The 22,867-nt window shown below is 41.4% G+C and overlaps 1 non-coding gene and 1 pseudogene across 1 annotated transcript; both read left to right on the top strand.

The window, feature by feature from the left end:
* Positions 1-8,543: 8,543 nt before the first annotated feature.
* LOC111539389 lies at positions 8,544-8,604 on the top strand. Its single transcript, XR_002730662.1, has one exon. It is a non-coding gene; the product is annotated as a U7 small nuclear RNA (small nuclear RNA).
* Positions 8,605-13,944: 5,340 nt separating this feature from the next.
* LOC111539261 lies at positions 13,945-22,641 on the top strand (annotated as a pseudogene).
* The last annotated feature ends 226 nt before the right edge of the window (positions 22,642-22,867 follow it).

The raw sequence follows: 22,867 nt of genomic DNA, 5'->3' as shown, positions 1-22,867 counted from the left end.
TTTTTTGTTTGTTTTTTGAGACAGGGTCTCACTCTGTCACCCAGGGTGGAGTGCAATGGTGAGATCATAGCTCCCTGCAACCTCCAACTCCTGGGTTTATATGATCCTCCCACCTCAGCCTCCCAAGTAGCTGAAATTACAGGTGTGTGCCACCACACCTGGCTAATTTTTAAATTTTTTTTGTAGAGATGGAGCCTCCCTATGTTGCCCAGGCTGGTCTCAAACTCCTGGGCTCAAGCAGTCCTCCCACCTTGGCTTCCCAAACTGCTGCGATTGTAGGTATGAGCCACCATGCCTGGCCTCTTTAGGTATGAAAATTTTCAAAACAAAAAAGTTGGAAGAGGTTGGGCACAGTGGCTCCCCGCACTTTGGGTGGCTAAGATGGATGTATCACTTGAGATCAAGAGTTCAAGACCAGCCTGGCCAACATGGCAAAACCCTGTCTCTACTAAAAATACAAAAATTAGCTCAGCATAGTGATGCATACCTGTAATCCCAGCTACGTGGAAGGCTGAGGCATGTGAATCACTTGAACCTGGGAGGCAGAGATTGCAGTGAGCCGAGATTGCACCACTGCACTCCAGCCTGGGTGACAGAGCGAGGCTCTGTCTAAAAAAAAAAGAAACATATTGGAGGATAGGGAGAAAGAAAAATATCTATTGAGTATTTAATGTGTTTTAGGCACCACATTAAATAGACAATAAATGGCTACTTTCTTGGTAGGAGAGGGAACAGACAATAAACAAAATAAAACATATAGTACGATCATGAAGAAAAACAGGGAAAGTAAACAAGAAATGCAGAGGGAATGATGGTTGCAGTTTTAAATAGGGTTTTGGGGTAAGCCCTCACTTAGAAAGTGACATCTGTACAAAGATTTCAAGCAAATAAAATAACAAAATATAGTGATATTTGGAGGTACGGTTGGGATGACGGGAAATGTTCCAAGTTCAGGGAATAGGATGTGCAAATACCCTTCTGTGGGGACAAGCTTGGCACATGCTAGGAACCCTAAGGAGACCAATGGGGCTGAAACAGAGTGAAGCCTTTGGCTTTTACTTTGAATGAGATGAAACTCATTGGAAAGTTTTAAGTACAGAGTGACTTGACCTGAGTATAGAGAACAGATTATTGGGGAGCAAGAGCCAAAGCAGGAAAATCCGCTAAGAGGCTATTGCAGTAATCCAGGAGACTATGGTGTTTTGATCCAAGGGGGCGGTAGTGGCAGTGGTTAGTGATCAAATTTGGGATCAATTTTGAAGCTTGCGTCAAAAGGATTTGCTGGTGGATTAGATGTGTGGTTTGAAAGAAGAGAATCAGGCCAGGCACGTGGCTCACACCTGTAATCCTAGCACTTTGGGAGGCTAAGGCAGGTGGATCACTTGAGGTCAGGAGTTTGAGACCAGCCCGGCCAACATGGTGAAACCCCAGGCATGGCAGCATGCGCCTGCTATAGTGATACGATTGCATCACTATACTCCAGCCTGGGCAACGGAGTAAGACACTGTCTTAAAAAATATAATTGTAGATTGGGCACAATGGCTCATGCCTGTAATCCCAGCACTTTGGGAGGCTGAGGCAGATGGATCACTTGAGCTCAGGAGTTCGAGACCAGCCTGGGCAAATAAAAAAAAAAATACAAAAAAATTAGCCAAGCGTGGTGATGCCCCTGGAGTCCCAGTTACTAGGGAGGCTGAGGTGGGAGGATCGCTTGAGCATGGGAGGCAGCCATTGCAATGAGCCAAGATCATGCCACTGTACTCCAACTTGGATGACAGAGTGAGACCTCATCTCAAAAAAAAAAAAAAAATTACACATATAAAAATGAAAGAAAAAAATTATATAACATAATGTACAACAGAATACAATATATAATGAAGAATTAAATATAATTTTTTTAAAAACACCCTGTAGGGTCAGGTGTGGTGGCTCACATCTGTAATCCCAGCACTTTGGGAGGCTGAGGTGAGTGGGTTGCTTGAGCCCAGGAGTTTGAGACCATGTTGTGGGCAACATGGTGAAACCCTGTCTCTACAAAAAATACAAAAATTAGCCAGGTGTGATGGCCTGTGCCTGTAGTCCCAGCTACGTGGGAGGCTGAGGTGGGAGGATTGCCTGAGCCTGGGAAGGGTGAAAATGCAGTCAGTCATGATCATGACACTGCATTCCAGCCTGCGCAAGAGAGGTGAGATCCTATCTCAACAACAACAAGAACAAAACAAAAAACAAACAAACAACAGCTGGGCACGGTGGCTCATGCCTGTAATCCCAGCACTTTGGGAGGCTGAGCTGGGCAGATCATGAGGTCAAGAGATTGAGACCATCCTGGCCAACATGGTGAAGCCCTGTCTCTACTAAAAATACAAAAATTAGCTGGGCATGGTGGCGCACACCTGTAGTTCCAGCTACTCAGGAGGCTGAGGCAGGAGAATTGCTTGAACTAGGAACCAGAGGTTGTAGTGAGCCGAGATCATGCCACTGCACCCCCAGCCTGGCAACACAGCAAGACTCCGTCTCAAAACAAACGAACAAACAAACAAACAAGAAACAGCCTGTGACTTGCTTGCTATAATCCCTGATAGACACTGAATGAATGCCCATGAAATACCTGGTACCAATCATTAACCTGATATTATCTAACCAGACATAAAATCAAGCATCAGTACAGGTATACCTCATTTTATTGTGATTCACTTTATTGTGTTCACAGATACTGCGTTTTGTTTTTTTTTACAAATTGAAGATTGGTGACAACCCTGCATTGAGCTAGTCTGTTGGCACCATTTTTCCAACAGCATGTGCTCACTTCGTGTTTCTATGTCACATTTGGGTAATTCTCATCATATTTCAAACATTTTCATTATTATTATATCTGTTATTGTGATCTGTAATTAGTGATCTTTAATGTTACTATTGTAATTGTTTTAGGGCACCACAAACCATGACCATGTAAGATGGTGAACTTCATGGATAAATGTTGTGTGTGTTCTGACTACTCCATAGACTGCTCATTCTCTCATCTTTCTCCCTCTCCTCACACATCCCGATTCCCTAAGACACAACAATATTGACATTAGACCAATTAATAGCCCTACAATGGCCTGCTAAGTGTTCAAGAGAAAGGAAGAGTCACACATCTCTCAATTTAAATCAAAAACTAGAAATGATTAGACTTACTAAGAAATGCATGTCAAAAGCTGAGATAAGCCAATAGCTAGGCCTCTTGAACCAAATAGCCAAGTTGTGAATGCAAAAGAAATGTTCTTGAAGGGAATTAAAAGTGCTACTCCAGGGAACACACAAATGATAAAAAAGTAAAATAGCCTTATTGCCGATATGGAGAAAGTTTTAGTGGACTGGATAGAAGACCAATCAGCCAAACATCTTAAACCAAAAGCTAAGCCAGAGCGAGGCCCTAACTCTCTTCAATTCTATGAAGGCTAAGAGGGGTAAGGAAGCTGCAGAAGAAAAGTTTGAATCTAGCAGAGATTCGTTCATGAGGTTAAAGAAAAGAAGCAATTTCCATAACATAAAAGTACAAAGAGAAACCGCAAGTGTTGATATAAAAGCTGCAGCGAGTTAGCCAGAAGATTTAGCTAAGATAATTAGTGAATGTGGCTACACTAAACAACATATTTTCAGTGTAGATGAAATAGCTGTCTCTTGGAAGAAGAAGCCATCTGGGACTTTCATAGCTAGAAAGAATAAATCAGTGCCTGGTTTCAAAGCTTCCAAGGACAGGCAGACTCTCTTGTTAGGGGCTAAGGCAGCTGTTGACTCTAAGTTGAAACCAATGTTCATTTCCCTTCCCCAAATTCCTAGGGCCCTGAAGAATTATGCTAAATTTACTCTACCTGTGCTCTACAAATGGAACAACAAAGCCTGAATGACAGCACATCTGTTTACAGCATGGTTTACTGGATATTTTAAGCCCACTATTGAGACCTCCTGCTCAGGAAAAAAAAAAAAATTCCTTCAAAATGTTACTGCTCATTGACAATGGACCTAGTCAATCAAGAGCTCTGATGGAGATGTACAAGGAGATTAATGTTTTTTCATGCCTGCTAACACAACATCCATCTATTCTGTAGCCCACGGATTAAGGAGTAATTTCAACTTTCAAGTCTTATTACTTAAGAAGCACATTTCGTACAGCTGTAGCTGCCATAGATAGTGATTCTTCTGATGGATCTGGGCAAAGTCAATGGAAAACCTTATGGAAAGGATTCACCATTCTAATGCCATTCAAAACATTTGTGATTGATGTAGCCTGAAGATTAATTGTAATGCTGCAATCTCATAATAAAACTTGAACAGATGAAAAGTTGCTTTTTATGGATGAACAAAGAAAGTAGTTTCTTGAGATGGAATCTACTTCTGGTGAAGATGCTGTGAACACTGTTGAAACGGCAACAAAGGATCAAAAATATTACATAAGCTTAGTTAATAAAGCAGTGGTGAGAGGTTTTGAGATGATTGTCTCCAATTTTGAAAGAAGTTTTACTGTGGGTAAAATGTTATCAAACAGCATTACATGCTACAGAGAAATCTTTCATGAAAGGAAGAGTCAGTCAATGTGCCAAACTTCATTGTTGTCTTATTTTAAGAAATTGCTACATCCATTCCATCTTTCAGCAACCACCACCCTGATCAGTCAGCAGCCATCAACATGGAAACAAGACTCTCTTCCAGCAAAAAGATTATGACTTGCTGAAGGCTCAGATGATTGTTAGCAATTTTTAGTCATAAAGCATTTTTAATTTAGGTATGTACGTGCTCTTTTTAACATAATACTATTGCACTCTAGCAGTGGACTACAGCATAGTGTAAATAATAACTTTTATATGGATTGGGAAACAAAAAAATTGTGTGACTTGGTTTATTGCCATATCCACTTTATTGTAGTGGTCTAGAACAAAAACCACATTATATCTGAGGATGGTTTCCACCATCATCAAGTGGAAACTATGTAAATAGGACTAGACCCAACAGGTCCAAAGTCACAAGAAAGTTGCATGTGCAGATGGCTCACACTGCAACATGCCTTTTCTGATTTCACTGCTACACTTTCCATATCCCACTCCCGTGGAATCACGGATAATTCCTTATGATCACTTGCCTGGGGAGGGAAAAAAAAAAAAAACTTAACCAAGTTTATAGAAATCTCTGTATGGTATGATAGCTCTTGCCCTAAATGGATTTCTGTAACATTCAGTTCCATCTAGGTAGACCCTGAAGGATGGTGGGAAAGGGATATCCTCGCTGTGGGAGAAACTTCAAGAACTGTAACTCACTGGGCAGTCTGCTCCTTGCAAATGAAAACATCCTATGTGATGTGAATTTTCCATGCAACATTGCTTCAACAAATGAACTCTGTGAGTCAATATTCTGATACCCATTAGATTTACTGGTCTTATCTAACGCCCCATTAGCCAGAAGCATTTGATGTTGATCTTATAGAATAGTGACATGGCTACAATGAAAACCCAGTTACATTGCCAGCTATCAGGCCATGCTGTATTGGGGTGTGAAGCTGGGATGTGGTCCTGCAGGATGAGGTAAATGCTTAGAACCTTTGAATAATACATAGTGCAGTTTCTCTTCTCCAGGAACCAAAGGAGTATGAATGGGGTTGTGCCTCCAAAAGTTTTATCAGTAGCTCTTGCACAAAATGTTTGTTTCCGGTCCTCATGACTTGGTCTTTGATAATTTAGCAGTTTTAATAACTAAGGTAAGAGTACACACACCAGGGATACAGTAATTTTGTGGGATAGACAAGTAGAAATGTCTTTTAGTCAGAAAATACAGGGTCACAATTTAAATGAGAAGACAAGACTAGAGATAACAGTTTGAGAGTCTTCAGGTGTCTGATGTGAAGGTGTAAGAGTAAAGTAGTCCTCTCAAGGAGAGTGCAGACTGAGCAGCCAGCCAAAGACTGCACCCTGGGAAATCCTACAGTCAGAGACTGAAGAAATGAACACAGGCTGAAGCAATCTACAATAAAAATCAGTGAGGCATTTCTAGCTTTAAACAGTATTTGGCTAGCAGCCATGCCTCAGCATCTCTCAACTGCTGCCTAAAACACATAAAAAGGTAAAGAAAAATGACAAAATTAATCCTAACACAGAGCATAAAGAATGGCAAGCTGCTCGCTCATTACCAGGAGGAATTGCCCTAATTTATGAGGCTAATGGAGTTGGATACAGAAAAACAATTGCTGGCTTATCCATACTCTACTTCATGGTACAGAACAGATCCACCCATCTGAAAGAAAGTTTGGCATCTAAGCACCCCTTTCCCAGTCTGCTCACTGAATTAGAGAGCCAGTATCCATCAGAGCTGCAAACTAAGCAGCTGGCCCTCTCTGGCCTCTGTATTAGTCTGTTCTTGAATTGCTGTTAAAAAAAAAAAAAAAAAAAATTGCCTGACACTGCGTAATTTATAAAGAAAAGAGGTTTAATTGGCTCATGGTTCTGAAGGCTATACAGGAAGCATAGTGGCTTCTGCTTTTGGGGAGGCCTCAAGAAACTTCCAATCATGGCAAAAAGCAAAGGGGGAGCAGGCATCTTACATGGCAGGAGCAGGAGCAAGAGAGAAAGCAAGGGAGGAGGTGATACACACTTTTAAACAACCAGCTCTCATGAGAACTCACTATCATGAGGCATAGTGTGAAGGGGTGGTGGTAACCATTCCTGAGAAATCCACCCCTGTGTTTCAGTCACCTCCTACCAGGCCCCACCTCCAACATTGAGGATTATAATTCGACATGAGATTTGGGCAGAGACACAGATCCAAACAATATCAGCCTCTCAAATCTAAAATCCTGCTTTGAGAGGTGGTTATAGTACTGTTAGAGACTATCATCTTCATGCGTGTAACTGGGGACTGCAACTTCCAGAATTCAGCGGGGAAAGATGTGGTGGATGGAGAGACAGGTAGTTGTCCATTTACCCTGTCACATTTGTCCCTGTGAATACAGTGTAAGGGGAGAGTGCTGGTCACAGTGCTTGCTGAAATGATAGTTGATCATGGATTCCATTGGTTTAAAACAATGGAATAAGAAAAGACCTTGGAAATTACTCTTACATGGGCATATCAATCTGACTCTACTTAGAGATTGGAGAGTGGAGCCAAAGGAAATTCACATTTCCTGTCTGAATATATGATTGATATACTGGATGTAGATGAGAAAATAAAGAAGGGGAAAACCTGTCCAAACTGACCTAAGATCTTAATTCTCTCCACATCTAGCAGTATGAAAAGCTATCACATCCTTGTGTATTTTATTTCCTCAAGTTAACATTCCTGGCTGTCTCCAGATTCTACTAGCTAAGATCAATCTTGCCTGACAACCCTTGAAAAAGATCCAGTTCTTGAGTTCATCTTCCCTCACAGATTTCAAGTTTCAGACTATTGTTTGCTTCTCAATGCTGCTTGGCAAGGCTCCTAGACTTCGACTCCCCTTTATTTCCTATCCACAGCTGGTGGTCAGCTCTGCTTACTTGCACATGACCTGTCCCAAGTCCTTGGAACCTTGGTCCATATCAGACTCCTAAGCCCTCTTCTTGTCCCAAGAGAAACATAAAAAATAATATATAAAAGGGGAAAGGATCATAATACAGAAGATTCAGAAGATTCGCTTATCTCTGAAAGTGATTGTCTAAGGAAATAGATACCTCTTTTAGAAAATTTACATTCTCAAGAAGAAAACAAGAAGATGAGGCCTGTGTGAAACAGAAGCAGAAAGACAAAAGAGATGAGATAAAACCCAATCTGAAAATTACAAGTATGTTTGAGGAGCAGTCTAGACTAACTTAAACAGAAGTAATAGTAACTCAAAGGCAAATTGAATAAAAATATCTAGACTTAAAAGAAGACCTAAAAGTAAAGAAAAAGGTGACATGAGATTCATAGTCAAAGATCCATATCTAGACATATCCTAGGGAGCAGGGAAGATAACAAGAAGTTTACAAGCATTCCGGTAGACTAAAACAGATTACTTAAAAATAACTAAAAATCAGATAACCCTCATTTAGAGCTTCCATTATAACAAAGTTTGTAACAAAATTTGGATGGATAAAATTTTAAATTTAAGCTATTGTTTAAGTGCAAACTAATGTGTATATGTATGATGGCAAGAGAAAACATGAGAAGTTTCAGAATAAAAATAATACTCATATTTTCTTCTTTAAAAAAGTCTTACCGGGCGCGGTGGCTCAAGCCTGTAATCCCAGCACTTTGGGAGGCCGAGACGGGCGGATCACGAGGTCAGGAGATCGAGACCATCCTGGCTAACACGGTGAAACCCCGTCTCTACTAAAAAATACAAAAAACTAGCCGGGCGAGGTGGCGGGCGCCTGTAGTCCCAGCTACTCGGGAGGCTGAGGCAGGAGAATGGCGTAAACCCGGGAGGCGGAGTTTGCAGTGAGCTGAGATCCGGCCACTGCACTCCAGCCTGAGCAACAGAGACAGACTCCGTCTCAAAAAAAATAAATAAATAAATAAATAAATAAATAAATAAATAAATAAATAAATAAATAAATCACATTGCAGCTCTTTTAAAATTTGTCTAGCAGGTTTTCTGGTCTTTACCAGAAAGCCCCCCACAATGAAAAAAAAATTTTTTAAGAGAAGTAAGTTTTAAGAAATAAATCTTGGCTAGGAGCAGTGGCTCATGCCTGTAATCCCAGCACTTTGGAAGGCCAAGGTGGGAGGATCACTTGAGCTCCGAGTTCAAGACCAGCCTAGGCAACATGGTGAAACCTCGTCTCTACTAAGTAAAGTACAAAAAAAAAAAAAAAAACTAACCGTGCATGGTGGCCCACACCTGTAATCCCAGCTACTCAGGGTGCTGAGGCAGAAGGATCGCTTGGGGCAGGAAGGTCAGGGATGCAGTGAGCCAAGATTATACCACTGCACTCCAGCCCAGGCAACTGGAGTGAGACCCCATCTCTAAATAAATAAATAAATCTTGAGTATCTTCAACCAACTAAGAAATCAGAATGAGAATTCCAAATGAAGGCCAGGTGCAGTGCTGATGTCTGTAAACCCAGCATTTTGGGAGGCCGAGGCAGGCGGATCACCTGAGGTCACGAGTTCAGGACCAGCCTGGCCAATTTGGTAAAACTCCATCTGTACTAAAAATCCAAAAATTAGCCAGGCATGGTGGCAGGCGCCTGTAGTCCCAGCTACTCAGGAGACTGAAGCAGGAGAATTGCTTGAACCTGGGAGGCAGAAGATGCAGTAAGCTGAGATCACACCATTGCACTCCAACTTGGGAGACAGAACAAGACTCTGTTTCAAAAAAATAAAGAAAATAAAAAGGAATTTCGCCAGGCGCGGTGGCTCAAGCCTGTAATCCCAGCACTTTGGGAGGCCGAGACGGGTGGATCACGAGGTCAGGAGATCGAGACCATCTTGGCTCACACCGTGAAACTCTGTCTCTACTAAAAAAATACAAAAAACTAGCCAGGCGAGGTGGCAAGCGCCTGTAGTCCCAGCTACTCCGGAGACTGAGGCAGGAGAATGACGTAAACCTGGGAAGCGGAGCTTGCAGTGAGCTGAGATCCGGCCACAGCACTCCAGCCTGGGTGACAGAGCAAGACTCCGTCTCAAAAAAAAAAAAAGAAAAAAGAAAATAAAAAGGAATTTCAAATGAGGAAGTTGTGCTATAAAATATGAACAATGGACATTAAAGCCTATTAAGTACTGTTTATTCAATTAACAGATATTTATTAAGTATTTTTACTATGTACCAAGCAAGGGAAATGCAACAGTGAACAAGACTGTTTATTCCACTTGAGAGAGATAAAGACAATTTAATAAGTAACTATGGGTTATTAGGCGCAGTGGCTCACGTCTATAATTCCAGTACTTCGGGAGGCTGAGGTGAGCAGATCACCTGAGGTCAGGAGTTCGAGATCAACCTGGCCAGCATGGTGAAACGCCATCTCTACTAAAAATACAAAAATTAGCCAGGCATGGTGGCGAGTGCCTGTAATCCCAGCTACTCAGGAAGCTGAGGCAGGAAAGTCACTTGAACCTGGGAGGTGAATATTGCAGTGAGCCGAGATGGTGCCACTGCACTCCAGCCTGGGTGACAGAATAAGACTCTGACTCAAAAAAAAAAAAAAAAAGGTAATTATGATCAAGTGTGTGCTATGAAGCACATAGTGGAGGTCAAGGGCCACGCAGAGGAAGTGCAATGTTAAAACGATGCTAGAAATTAGCCAGGCAAACAAGAGCAGGAAAAAGAAGATTATAGACAAAGTGAAGATCCTCAAGCAAGAGAGAACATTTGAAAAATGGAAATGTGTTCATTGGGCCTGGAGCTTTGAGATCAGGCTACCAAGGTAATCAGGGGCTGGATCAGGACTGTAAGCCATGCTAAGGGCTTTGGTTTTTATCATAAAGGTAAGGAAAGGGATAGTTATTATGGAAGAGCTGATCAGGAACAAGATGATCAGATCTGAGCTTCAGAAAATCTTCTTTTTTAGCCAGGCGCAGTGGCTCAAGCCTGTAATCCCAGCACTTTGGGAGGCCAAGACGGGCGGATCACGAGGTCAGGAGATTGAGACCATCCTGGCTAACACGGTGAAACCCCCTCTCTACTAAAACAACACAAAAAACTAGCTGGGCGAGGTGGCGGGCGCCTGTAATCCCAGCTACTTGGGAGGCTGAGGTGGGAGAATGGCCTAAACCCGAGGCGGAGTTTGCAGTGAGCTGAGATCCGGCCACTGCATCCAGCCTGGGCGACAGACACAGCGAGACTCCATCTCAAAAAAAAAAAAGAAAATATTCTTTTTTTTTTTTTGAGACAGGGTCTCCTTTTGGTTGCCCAGGCTGGAGTACAGTGGCACCATCATGGCTCACTGCAGCCTCAAACCCCCTAAGCTCAAGCAATCCTCCCACCTCAGCCTCCTGAGTATCTGGGACCACAGACTTGCACCATCATGCCTGGCTTGTGTTTCGTGTTTTGTTTTGTTTTGTTTTGTTTGTTTTGTTTTGTAGAGACAGAGTTTCACCATGTTGCCTAGGCGACTGCCCGGGCCTCCCAAAGTGCTGGGATTATAAGCATGAACTACCATGCCCAACCATATTTTTTCTATGCAGGAAATGGATTTGACTCTAGTAGATAATGGGTGGATTCATAAGATGTTTGCAAAAAAAGATAGGAAATCAAATCAACAGGATATGGTGAGTGACTGGAAACAGCAGTTGAGGGAGAGGAAAAGTTAAGAGCAACTTCTAAGTTTCTAGCAGGGGCCGTGAGGTGGATAATGGTGCTGTTACTGAGAAGGGAGATCTTGGAGGTGGACCAGATTTAAGGGAAGGACTCGGTTTGGAATATTTTGAGTTTGAGGAACCTGGGAGTCATTCAAGTAGACAACTAGGTATATGAATCTGAAGCTAAGGGACAATATCTTTCTCAATATACAGGTCTTGGAGTTAAAAATAATTGTCAAAAGATTAGCCTAAGAATGTTCACAGTAGCTTTATTCACAAAAACCCAAAACAGGAAACAATCCAAATGTTCAATGGGAGAATGAATATACATACTGTGGTACATTTGTATTATGGAATACTACTCTGTAATAAAATAATAAACTATTGATATAATAATACTATAGGTGACTTCAAAACGTCATATTAAGGAAAAAAGCCAGAAAATACTACAGATTTTATTATTCTATTTGAGTGAAAATTAAGACTGGTAAAACTAGTCTATAGTAATAAAAATCAAATTAGTTGTTGCCTGGGGTTGCTGGGCAGTAGGAGGGGGTGTTGATGGCAAGGAGGAGGATGAGGGGATTAACTGGAAAGAGGCTGGAGGGAACTTGCTGTGTTGACAGAAATGTTCTGGGTCTGTCTTGACTGGGGTGTTTTTTACCCAGAAAGGTACATTTGTCTTAACTCATCAGATTATATACAAAAGATCTGTGCATGTTACTGTATGCAAATTATATATCAGTAAAATTAATTAGTGAAAAATAAATAAAAAGCACCCAGGGGAGAATTTCCACAGGTTCCTACCATCATATCTATCCACCCTACATCTGTGCCCAGGTACTACCTTTCCTCCTGTTTATAAAAATGAACTGTCTTTTCTCCTAAAGCCACTCTTCCATTGCAGCACTAGATCCCATTCCTTCTCATCTCACCTCACTGAGGACATTACTCTGGTAATTCTCCTCTCACCCTCCTGCATCAGTTTTTCGGTCTCTACTGGATCATTCACATGAGTACAGAAACATGCTGAAAAATCCCCCATTCTAAAAAGAGAGAGATGTCCTCCTTTGACCTGACATCCTCCTCCAGCTTACATTACATTTCTCTGCTTTTGTTACAACAAAATTCTTCGTAAGTGTTGCCTGTATTTTCTGTTTACAAGTTCCTTCCACGTCTTCTCTCAAACTTGCTCCAGTTAGGGTTTTACCTTCAACACAACTCAAACTGCCTGCCAAGGTCACCAATAACCTTTATGTGGCCAAATCAAATGGTCAATTCTCGGACCATTGATAATTTTTTCTCCGCTAAACACATTCTACACTTGCTTCAGGATTTGTTTTCCTCTTACCTCATTGGCCATTCTTCCTTTGCTGATCCATTTCCCTCAGCCTGATCCCTAAATATTAGGTTTGGCCCTTGCAACTCTTTTCTTTCTTATCTATGCTGTCTTGATGGTCACATCCAATCTTGTGGCTTAAACACAATCTATATTCTGACCATATCCAATTTTTAAAAAAAAACTCTCTCCTGAAGACCTGCATCGACTCCAAACTCACAATAGTTAATTCCCAGCATAGCTCAGAGGGAAAATTGCAAGGTCTGCTGAGTGAGAGAAAGTACTATAAACACAGAAAATGCAGCAGTTGAAGGATAACTCGTATTGTCAGAAATTTGGGGAGCATATTGACAGTATATTCTAAAGGTATTAGTCCACAGAGAAAAAAAATGTAAGGTTGGATCTGGCTAAATTTATTAATGTAAATATGGAGATTTAATATGTTTAACTGCCTAGGTGTAACTAGCAATTTGTTTGGTTGGTTAGCAGGACTGACTTCAATAGTGGCCTATAGTGAATGAAATTGAGATGCCATCCCAGCACTTTGGGAGGCCGAGGCGAGTGGATCATGAGGTAAGGAATTCAAGATCAGCCTGGCCAAGATGGTGAAACCCTGTCTCTACCAAAAATACAAAAATTAGCTCGGTGTGGTGGTGCACACCTGTAGTCCCAGCTACTCGGGAGGCTGAAGCAGAAGAACGGCTTGAACCTGGGAGGTGGAGCTTGCAGTGAGCTGAGATCGTGCCACTGCACTCCAGCCTGGGTGACAGAGTGAGACTCGGTCTCAAAAAAAAAGAAATTGAGATGCCATTACTTCTTTGGTATGCTCTAGGAATTAAGCCGCAGGCTTAGGGAAATCAGTATGTTAGAGCAGATGTGATCACCCACGTATCAACCATACCTCCTGGAGGCCTAGAGGGTATTCCCTTCACCAAACCATTAACAAATTAATAAATATAAAAAATCAATCATTTAATAAATACTTGGGTTGGAAGCCTCAGTATTCTTTTAAAGCTCAGTGTTGGCTGATTCTGTAGGTCAGTGATGATGGTCGGAAATGTTGCCATGAAATTAGGAATCCCTGATTTCAATGGAATAATAGAATCCTGGTGTGTAGAAGGCCAGGTGGCAGCATTTAATCATCAGAGACAGGATAGATGCAATTACCACATTAAGCTGCAGAGAGGAAATGTTAATCAAGAGCTTTAACCCAAGAGATTTGTGGCAATAATTAACAATTACAAGGTGCCTGGGGATGAAATAGGTGGGCAGCCCATCAAAGTTTTGCTTTAGAAAAATTCTAGGTCTTCCCTTCTTGCCTCCCAGTTATCTTGGCAGCTGCTTTTGTTTGGGGGCCATCCCAAACCTAATACAGGAAGATGGTGGCTGCAAAGAAGATTAAAAAGTCAGTGGAATGGATCAACTGTAGGCTCCTACTTGTTATAAAAAGTGGAAAGTACATACTGGGGTACAAGCAGACTCTAAAGATGATCAGGCAAGGCAAAGCAAAATTGGCTATCACTGAAAACTGCCCAGCTTTGAGGAAATTCAAAATAGAGTGCTATGCCGTGTTGACCAAAACTGGTGTGCATCACTACAGTGACAATACTTTTGAATTGGGCATAGCATATGGGAAATACTGCAGAGTATGCACGCTGTCCATCATTGATCCAGGCGATTCTGGTATCATTAGAAGCATGCCAGAACAGACAGGCCACCACCTTGGCCATTCAGGTTTCTCAGCCAGTTCATCCTGTGGGCCTTGGAGAGTCCAAATCGATCGGGAGCTGAAAGGTTCCCCAACACAGTACAGCTGCTCTACCAAAAAGCAACCAAACTGCTTCTTCAAGTGGGTCTGTGCCAATTATCCCAGCATCATTTGTTGAATAGGGTGTCCTTTCCCCATTTCATGTTTTTGTTTGCTTTGTTGAAGATCAGTTGGCTATAAGTATTTGGCTTTATTTTTGGATTCTCTATTTTGTTCCATCAGTCTGTGTGCCTATTTTTGTGTCAGTATTATGACATTTTGGTGACTATGGCCTTGCAGTATAGTTTGAAGTCAGGTAATATGATGCCTCCAGATTTTTTTTTTTTTCGAGATGAAGTTTCACTCTTGTTGCCCAGGCTGGAGGTGCAGTGGTGCAATTACTGCAACCTCTACCTCCTGGGTTCCAGCAATTCTCCTGCCTCAGCCTCCCAAGTAGCTGGGATTACAGCCATGTGCAACCACACCTGGCTAATTTTTTGTATTTTAATAGAGACGAAGTTTCACCATGTTGGCCAGAATGGTCCCGAACTCATGCCCTCAGGTGATCCACCTACCTCGGCCTCCTGAAGTGCTGGGATTACGGGTGTGAGCCACCGTGCCCAGCCAGATTTGTGTTTTTTTGGTTGTTGTTTTTTGTTTTTCTTAGTATTGTTTTGGCTATGTGGGCTCTTTTTTTTTTTTTTTTTTTTGTTCCATATGAATTTTAGGATTGCTTTTTCTAGTTCTGTGAAGAATGATAGTGGTATTTTGATGGGAATTGCATTGAATTTATAGATGAATATAATGTATATTCTGCAGTTGGGTAGAATGTTCTGTAAGTATCTGTTAAGTCCATTTGTTCAAGGGTATAGTTTAAGTCCGTTGTTCCTTTTTTGGCTTTCTGTCTTGATGACCTGTCTAGTGCTGTCAGTGGAGTATTGAGGTCCCCCACTATTATTGTGTTGCTGTCTATCTCTTTTCTTAGGTCTAGTAATAATGGTTTTGTGAATTTGGGGGCTCTAGAATTAGATGCATATATGTTTAGGATTGTGATATTTTCCTGTTGGACTACTCCTTTTGTCATTACATAATGTCTTTCTTTGTCTTTTTTACCTGTTGTTATTTTAAGGTCTTTTTTTTTTTTTTTTTTTTGGTCTGATATAAAAATAAATATTCCTGCATGCTTTTGATGTTCATTTGCATGAAATATCTTTTTCCACCCCTTTACCTTAAATTTATGTGGGTCCTTACGTGTTAGCTGAGTTTCTTGAAGACTGCAGACACTTGATTGGGTGAATTCTTATCCATTCTGCCATTCTGTGTCTTTTAAGTGGATCATTTTACATTCAACGTTAATATTGAGATGTGAGATACTATTCTGTTCATCCTGCTAGTTGTTGCCTGAATACCTTATTTTTGTTGTTGCTATTGTTGTTGTTATTGTCTTAGATGCCCTGTGGGATGTATTCTTTAAAATGGCTCTACTTTGGTGTATTTTGAGGTTTTGTTTCAAGAGTTAGAACTCCTTTTAGCATTTCTTGTAGTGCTGGCTTAGTAGTGGCGAATTCTCTCAGCATTTGTTTGCCTGAAAAAGATTTTATCTTTCCTCCACTTACGAAGTTTAGGTTTGCTGGATACAAGATTCTTGGCTGATAATTGTTTTGTTTAAGGAGGCTAAAGATAGAACCCCAATTTCTTCTAGCTTATAGTGTTTCTATTGAGAAATCTACTGTTATTCTGATAGGTTTTCCTTTATAGGTTACCAGATGCTTTTGCCTCACTGTCCTTAAGATGCTTTCTTTTGCCTTGACTTTAGATAATCTGATGACCATGTGTCTAGGTGATGATCTTTTTGTGATGAATTTCCTGGGTGTTCTTTGAGCTTCTTGTGTTTGGATGTCTAGATCTCTAGGAAGGCCAGAGAAGTTTTCCTCGATTATTCCCTCAAATAAGTTTTCCAGACTTTCAGATTTATCTTCTTCCTCAGGAACACCTGATGGCAGTGACTGGTCTCATCCAGTTCCCATGCAACCAGCAAAGCCAGTCTCACCACCATGCCCCACCAACAGCATGGAGTTTATATCCAGGTGAGCAAGACTGAGATCTTGCCCCAGGCTACAAGCTTCCCTGCTGAGAAAGCAAGCAGGACTTTCAGGCCCCACCTCTCCTTGCCTGCTGTGGTTTCCATGCTCTTATCTGCACTTCCTGTTCACCCCCCTCTCCATTTTGCCCAGGAAAATTCACGCTCAGTCAAAATTATTACAAAGTTCAACTTGAAGTTTCTTTCCCCCTATGGTCCTTCCCCAGTTCCATTGGCAGCCCGGCAACAAATATCCCTGTGAGAAAAAGTCAGAAACAACCTTCCTGGCCTTCCCTGGGGACCAGGAGTGCCTATAGGGCTTTCCCCACTGCTTCTTCTACCTTTATATTTCGCTCAGCTCTCTAAAGTTGTTTCAGCTATAGGTTAGGTTAAATCTTTCTCCTGTGATCTGGATTTTCAGGTTCCCCAGTGAGGATGTGTGTTCAGAGGCAGACTTTCCCTTCTCACACATTGGCCACTCACAGTTTTTTTACTGTCTCATGGAGTTTACAGCAGCAAGTTGCTTCTTTCTAAGGGTCTGTGAATTTTTTGGGTTTGTTTTTGGTTTTTGTTTTTGTTTTTGTTTTTGTTTTTTTCTTTTCTTTTTTTTTTTTAACTCTACAGAGAAGTACCCTTACATCTGTTGGTGGACACTTAGGTTGTTTACAATCTTGGCTATTGTGAATACTGCTGCAGTAGACATGAGAGTGCAGATATATCTTTGATACATTGATTTCCTTTCTTTTGGATGTATACCCAGCAGTGGAATTGCTAGATCATATGGAAGATCTATTTTTAGTTTTTGAGGAATCTCCATACTGTTTTCCTTTATGTAGTGTAATAGTGTACAGCCACTGTAATAGTAGCTGTATTAATTTACATTTCCACCCATAGTATGTGAGCATTCCCCTTTTTCCACATTCTTGCCAGCAAATGGTCTTTCTGACAATACCTATTTTAACTGGAGTGAGATGATATCTCATTGTGGTTTTGATTTGCATTTCTCTGATGACTAGTGATGTTGAGCACTTTTCCATTTACCTGTTGGCCATTTGTATGTCTTCTTTTGTGAAATGTCTATTCAGCTTATTTGCCCATTTTAAAATCAGATATTTGGTTTCATCGTCGTTGTTTTTGCTGTCAAGTTGTTTGAGTTCCTTATATATTCTGGTTATTAATCTGTCATCAGATAGATAGTTTGCAAATTTTCTCCCATTCTGTAGGTTGTCTCTTCACTCTGTTATTTCCTTTGCTGTTTAGAAGGGTTTTTTGTTCATTTGTTTTTTAGCTTGATGTAATCCCATTTGTGTATTTTTGCTTTGGTTGCCTGTGTTTTTTAAATCTTACTCAAAAAATCTTTGCCCAGACCAATGACCTGGAGTATTTCCCCAATGTTCTCTTCTAGTAGTTTCATAGTTTCAGGTCTTACATTGAAGTCTTCGATTCATTTTGATTAGATTTTTGTATATGGTCAGAAGAGATAGGGGTCTAGTTTCACTATTCTGCATATGGTTATCTAGTTTTCCCAGTACTATTTATTGAAGAGGCTGTCTTTTCCCCAGTGTGTGTTTCTGGTGCCTTTGTTGAAAATGATTTGGCTGTAAATGTATGGATTTATTTCTGAGTTCTCTGTTCTGTTCCATTGGTCTATGTGTCAGGCCTCTGAGCCCAAGGCAAGCCATCGCATCCCCTGTGACTTGCACGTATTCGCCCAGATAGCCTGAAGTAACTGAAGAATCACAAAAGAAGTGAAAAGGCCCTGCCCCGCCTTAACTGATGACATTCCACCACAAAAGAAGTAAAAATGGCTCGTCCTTGTCTTAAGTGATGACATTACCTTGTGAAAGTCCTTTTACTGGTTCATCCTGCCTCAAAAAGCTCCCCCAATGAGCACCTCGTAACCCCCACTCCTGCCTGCCAGAGAACAACCCCCCTTTGAGTGTAATTTTCGTTTACCTACCCAAATCCTATAAAATGGCCCCACCCTTATCTCCCATCCCTGACTCTCTTTTCGAACTCAGCCTGCCTGCACCCAGGTGATTAAAAAGCTTTATTGCTCACACAAAGCCTATTTGGTGGTCTCTTCGCATGGACACGCATGACACTATGTGTCTGTTTTTATGCCACTACCATGCTGTTTTGCTTACTATAGCTTTGTAGTAGGTTTTAAAGTCAGATAATGTCAGGTGTGGTGGCTCACACATGAAATTCCAGCACTTTGTTTTTGTTTTTTGTTTTTTTGTTTTTTTTTCCTGAGATGGAGTCTTGCTCTGTTGCCCAGGCTGGAGTGCAGTGGCCGGATCTTAGCTCACTGCAAGCTCTGCCTCCCAGGTTCACGCCATTCTCCTGCCTCAGCCTCCCAAGTAGCTGGGACTACAGGCGCCCACCACCTCGCCCGGCTAATTTTGTGTACTTTTAGTAGAGATGGGGTTTCACCGTGTTAGCCAGGATGGTCACAATCTCCTGACCTCATGATCCACCTGTCTCGGCCTCCCAAAGTGCTGGGATTACAGGCTTGAGCCACCATGCCCGGCGAAATTCCAGCACTTTGGGAGGCCGATGCGGGCAGATCACAAGATCAGGAGACCGAGACCATCCTGGCTAACACTGTGAAACCCTGTCTCTACTAAAAATACAAAAAATTAGCCAGGCCTGGTGGCGGGCGCCTGTAGTCCCAGCTACTTGGGAGGCTGAGGCAGGAGAATGGCGTGAACCCGGGAGGCAGAGCTTGCAGTGAGCTAAGATCCGGCCACTGCACCCCAGCCTGGGCGACAGAACAAGACTCCATCTCAAAAAATATATAAATAAATAAAGTCAGATAATGTGATGCCCCCAGTGAGGACTAATACCACTTTGGATAAAAAATATTTATTTTTAATTCAGTAATTTTTTCAGTTTTAAAATTTTCCTTTTAAATAAATTTTAACAAACACATATAATATAATCACATATAAAAATAAATAGTCTTTCTTCCTTTTTTTTTTTTTTTTTGAGATGTAGTCTCACTCTGTCACCAGGCTGGAATAATGCAGTGGCGCAATCTTGGCTCACTGCAACCTCCGCCTCACAGGTTCAAGTGATTCTCCTGCCTTAGCCTCCTGAGTAGCTGAGACTACAGATGCGCTACCACGCTCAGCTAATTTTTGTATTTTTAGTAGAGACAGTATTTCACCCTGTTGGCCAGGATGGTCTTGATCTCTTGACCTCTTGATCCGCCTGCCTTGGCCTCCCAAAGTGCTGGGATTGCCAGCGTGAGCCACTGCGCTTGGCCTTCTATTTTTTATATGTATATATTCAAGGAAAGATGTTTACCTAATGTCAATGATGATATTTCTGAATGGTGAATTTGAAGGTAACTATTAGTTTCTCCTTTATAGCTTCCTGCATTGACTTCCTATAAAACATGACAGTTTGAAGCAAGTGTTCATTTTGTTGCTTATACCAAAATGTCAGAATTTTTTCTTAAAAAAAGGCATAAGCTCAAAAGTACTAAAAGCCCAGGAGAGGAGACTATAGTGGTTAAGATGTGTCAGGAAAATTTTGGAAGCTGAAAAGTGGATGGACTAGAGAGAACTGACTTCAGAGAACTGAAAAAGCCAAAATATAAGCCTAAAGTTGTGTGTGTGCGTACATTGGAGGTTGGGGTGTGAATCCAGAGAGAAGTAAGCTTAATTTTGTTGCAGCATCCTGGAATGGTTCTTAAATTGAAGGCACAGGTATCTCCAGAGGAGGGGTAAGTATGGTATTGAAAATGGAAGAACTGGTTGAATTATAAGGAGGGAAGGTCATTTGTAGATTCCTTCTTTCAACCCAAATAGGCTGTCAACCAGTAGTCTCAAAGTGAGGCCGTTGGACCGGCAGCAATAGAAAATTACAAATACAAATTACCAGGCTTCACCCCTGACTTCCTGAATGAGAAACTCTAGAGATGGTGTCACCAGTAGAGAGTCATGACTGCAAGTTGTCCAGGTTCTTGGCGTTTTGAACAAAGAATTGGAAGAAACACCCAGCAAAGCAAAGAAAGAGTGAAGCAACAAAAGAACGAAAGCAGGGATTTATTGAAAAAGAAAGTACACTCCAGTGTGGGAGCAGACCCAAGCAGTGGCTCAAGGGCCCAGATACAGAATCTTCTTGGGTCCAAATACCCCCTAGAAGATTCCCCTTGGGTACTTCATGCTCACCTCATGTAAATGAAGTGGTATCCCCCACTCAGTCTGATTGGTTGCAGAAAGCAACCATTCAGAGGTTGGAGTGAAGTCACAAAGTTGCAAGCAAAGACTCCACCCGCACTCAGCATGATTTGTTGTGGACAGCAAATTTCCCATCTGCCACGCAGAAAAGGTCCAAGGGAGTAGCCTCTGCTCCTTTTGTTACTGAGGCGTGGAAAGTTAGGGTTTTCCTTTCAATTTAGTTCTAGGAAGTCAGAGTGAAACAGCCTTAGGTTCCCTGCCTCCAGACCCTATTCTCCTGCTCAGTGGGACCCAGCAACCTGTGTTTTACCAAGCCCTCCATGGGACTCTGGTACATGTTAGAATTTGAGAATCACACCATTAGATTGGAGGTTTATTATCTGGAAAGTCTGAAGCAGAGAAAAGGTAGACTCAGAGACACCAGGAATAGCTGAAGGTATGAGTAATTTACGGAAATTTGTAAATATGCGGCAGGTGAAAATCTACTTATTCCAAGTAATATATTTAACCCCCAATTGAGCTCCAGGATGTTGGCATCCAGGGTTTCATTCCTTAGAGAGCGATTAACACATTGCTACCCAATATTTGGTTCACAAACTGGTATTCATTATTGGTCTACAACAAGATACGGAATTTGTGCAACAATGGAAATCTACTATGTCACTAAGTGCACTGTGTGGTTTGGCTTACTTTTTTTAATTAGAGAACTTCTCGCTGAGGAAATTAACTAGCAATCTGAACTGTGTCTGATATCCCTACAGCAGAAAAAAAAAATTACAGTTAAAAAAAAAACCCCATACTTTAACATCTTCAAAGAGATAAAAGAGCTAACATCCTTATGCTAGATGATAAAGCTATTTTTATTTTTATGTTTTTTATGTTAATTTTAATTAATTAATTAATTAATTTTTTGGAGACGGAGTCTTGCTCTGTTGCCTAGGCTGAAGTGCAGTGGCACGATCTCTGCTTGCTGCAACCTCCACCTCCCAGGTTCCAGCAATTCTCCTACCTCAGCCTCCCAAGTAGCTGGGACTACAGGCATGCACCACCACGCCCGGTTAAGTTTTGTATTTTTAGGAGAGATGGGGCTTTGCCATCATGGCCAGGTTGGTCTCAAGCTCCTGACCTCAGGAGATCCACCCGTCTCAACCTCCCAGAGTGCTGGGATTACAAGCGTGAGCCACCGCACCCAGCCAATTTTTTTTTTTTTTTTTTTTTTGAGATAGGGCCTCCCTCTTTCGCTCAGGCTGGAATGCAGTGGCACGATTTTGGCTCGCTGCAGCCTCGACCTCTCGGGTTCAAGCGATTCTCCTGCCGCTGCCTCCCAAGTAGCTGGGACTACAGGCACGCACAGCCACGCCCAACTAATTTCTGTATTTTTAGTAGAGACAAGGTTTCACCACATTGGCCAGGCTGGTCTCAAACTCCTGAGCTCAAGTGATCCACCCGCCTCAGCCTCCCAAGGTGCTGGGATTACAGGCGTGAGCCACTGCACCCCGTCGATGTAACTATTTTTCAAAAGACCATTATGGCCAAGAGTATATAGATAATATCGATTATCTATCTATGATAGATAATACGTGCATATCATATCTTATATATATTATATAAGATATATATATGTTATATATATATATATATATTCTGTTTCTCAGGATAACTCTAATACACCAGCTAAAAGACTTGAAACATTATTGCTGGGGAATGGATGGAGGGGGCCATTTTGGGGGAGGGATGGGACCAGGAACTGCATTTTTTACTACAAGTCTTATCATCCTTTTTGGCTTTTAAAACTATGTACGTGCATTAAGGTGTGATAAAAATTTAAAGTAAATTTAGAAAACACAACAAACCCAAGATGTTTCCTTTGTTAAAGTTTAATTTAAATTTAAATTTAAATTAAATTAACTGTGACCGACTCCTTTAAACTAGTATACTGAAATAAACAATAAAAACTTGTTTGCTCCTGTCTTCTTCCATTTCAGCGATTCTCAAGTTTCTTCTCTGTGTTCCAGGTTCCTCACATTGTATTATGGTTGATAAGCGTAAAGAGGCCTGAAAGGAAAAGGAGTCTAGGGAAGTCTCTTTGGCTGAAACTTGTTAGAACGTGAGATATGAAAAAGAATTATAGATAAAAGCTAGCAATTACTGACCAGTTGCTAAGTGGCATATGTTGTGCTGGGCCCTTTCTTTGCATTCCATCATTTAAATCCTCACAATGATCCTATGAGTTAGGCTAGACTATTTTCCCCATTCTACAGTTAGAAACGCTTTTAAAGGATGAG

Source organism: Piliocolobus tephrosceles, chromosome 1 (assembly GCF_002776525.5).
Source record: "Piliocolobus tephrosceles isolate RC106 chromosome 1, ASM277652v3, whole genome shotgun sequence".
Taxonomy (NCBI): Eukaryota; Metazoa; Chordata; class Mammalia; order Primates; family Cercopithecidae; genus Piliocolobus; species Piliocolobus tephrosceles.
Note: the sequence above shows the minus strand (reverse complement) of the source record. Positions and strands in the feature narration are given on the sequence as shown.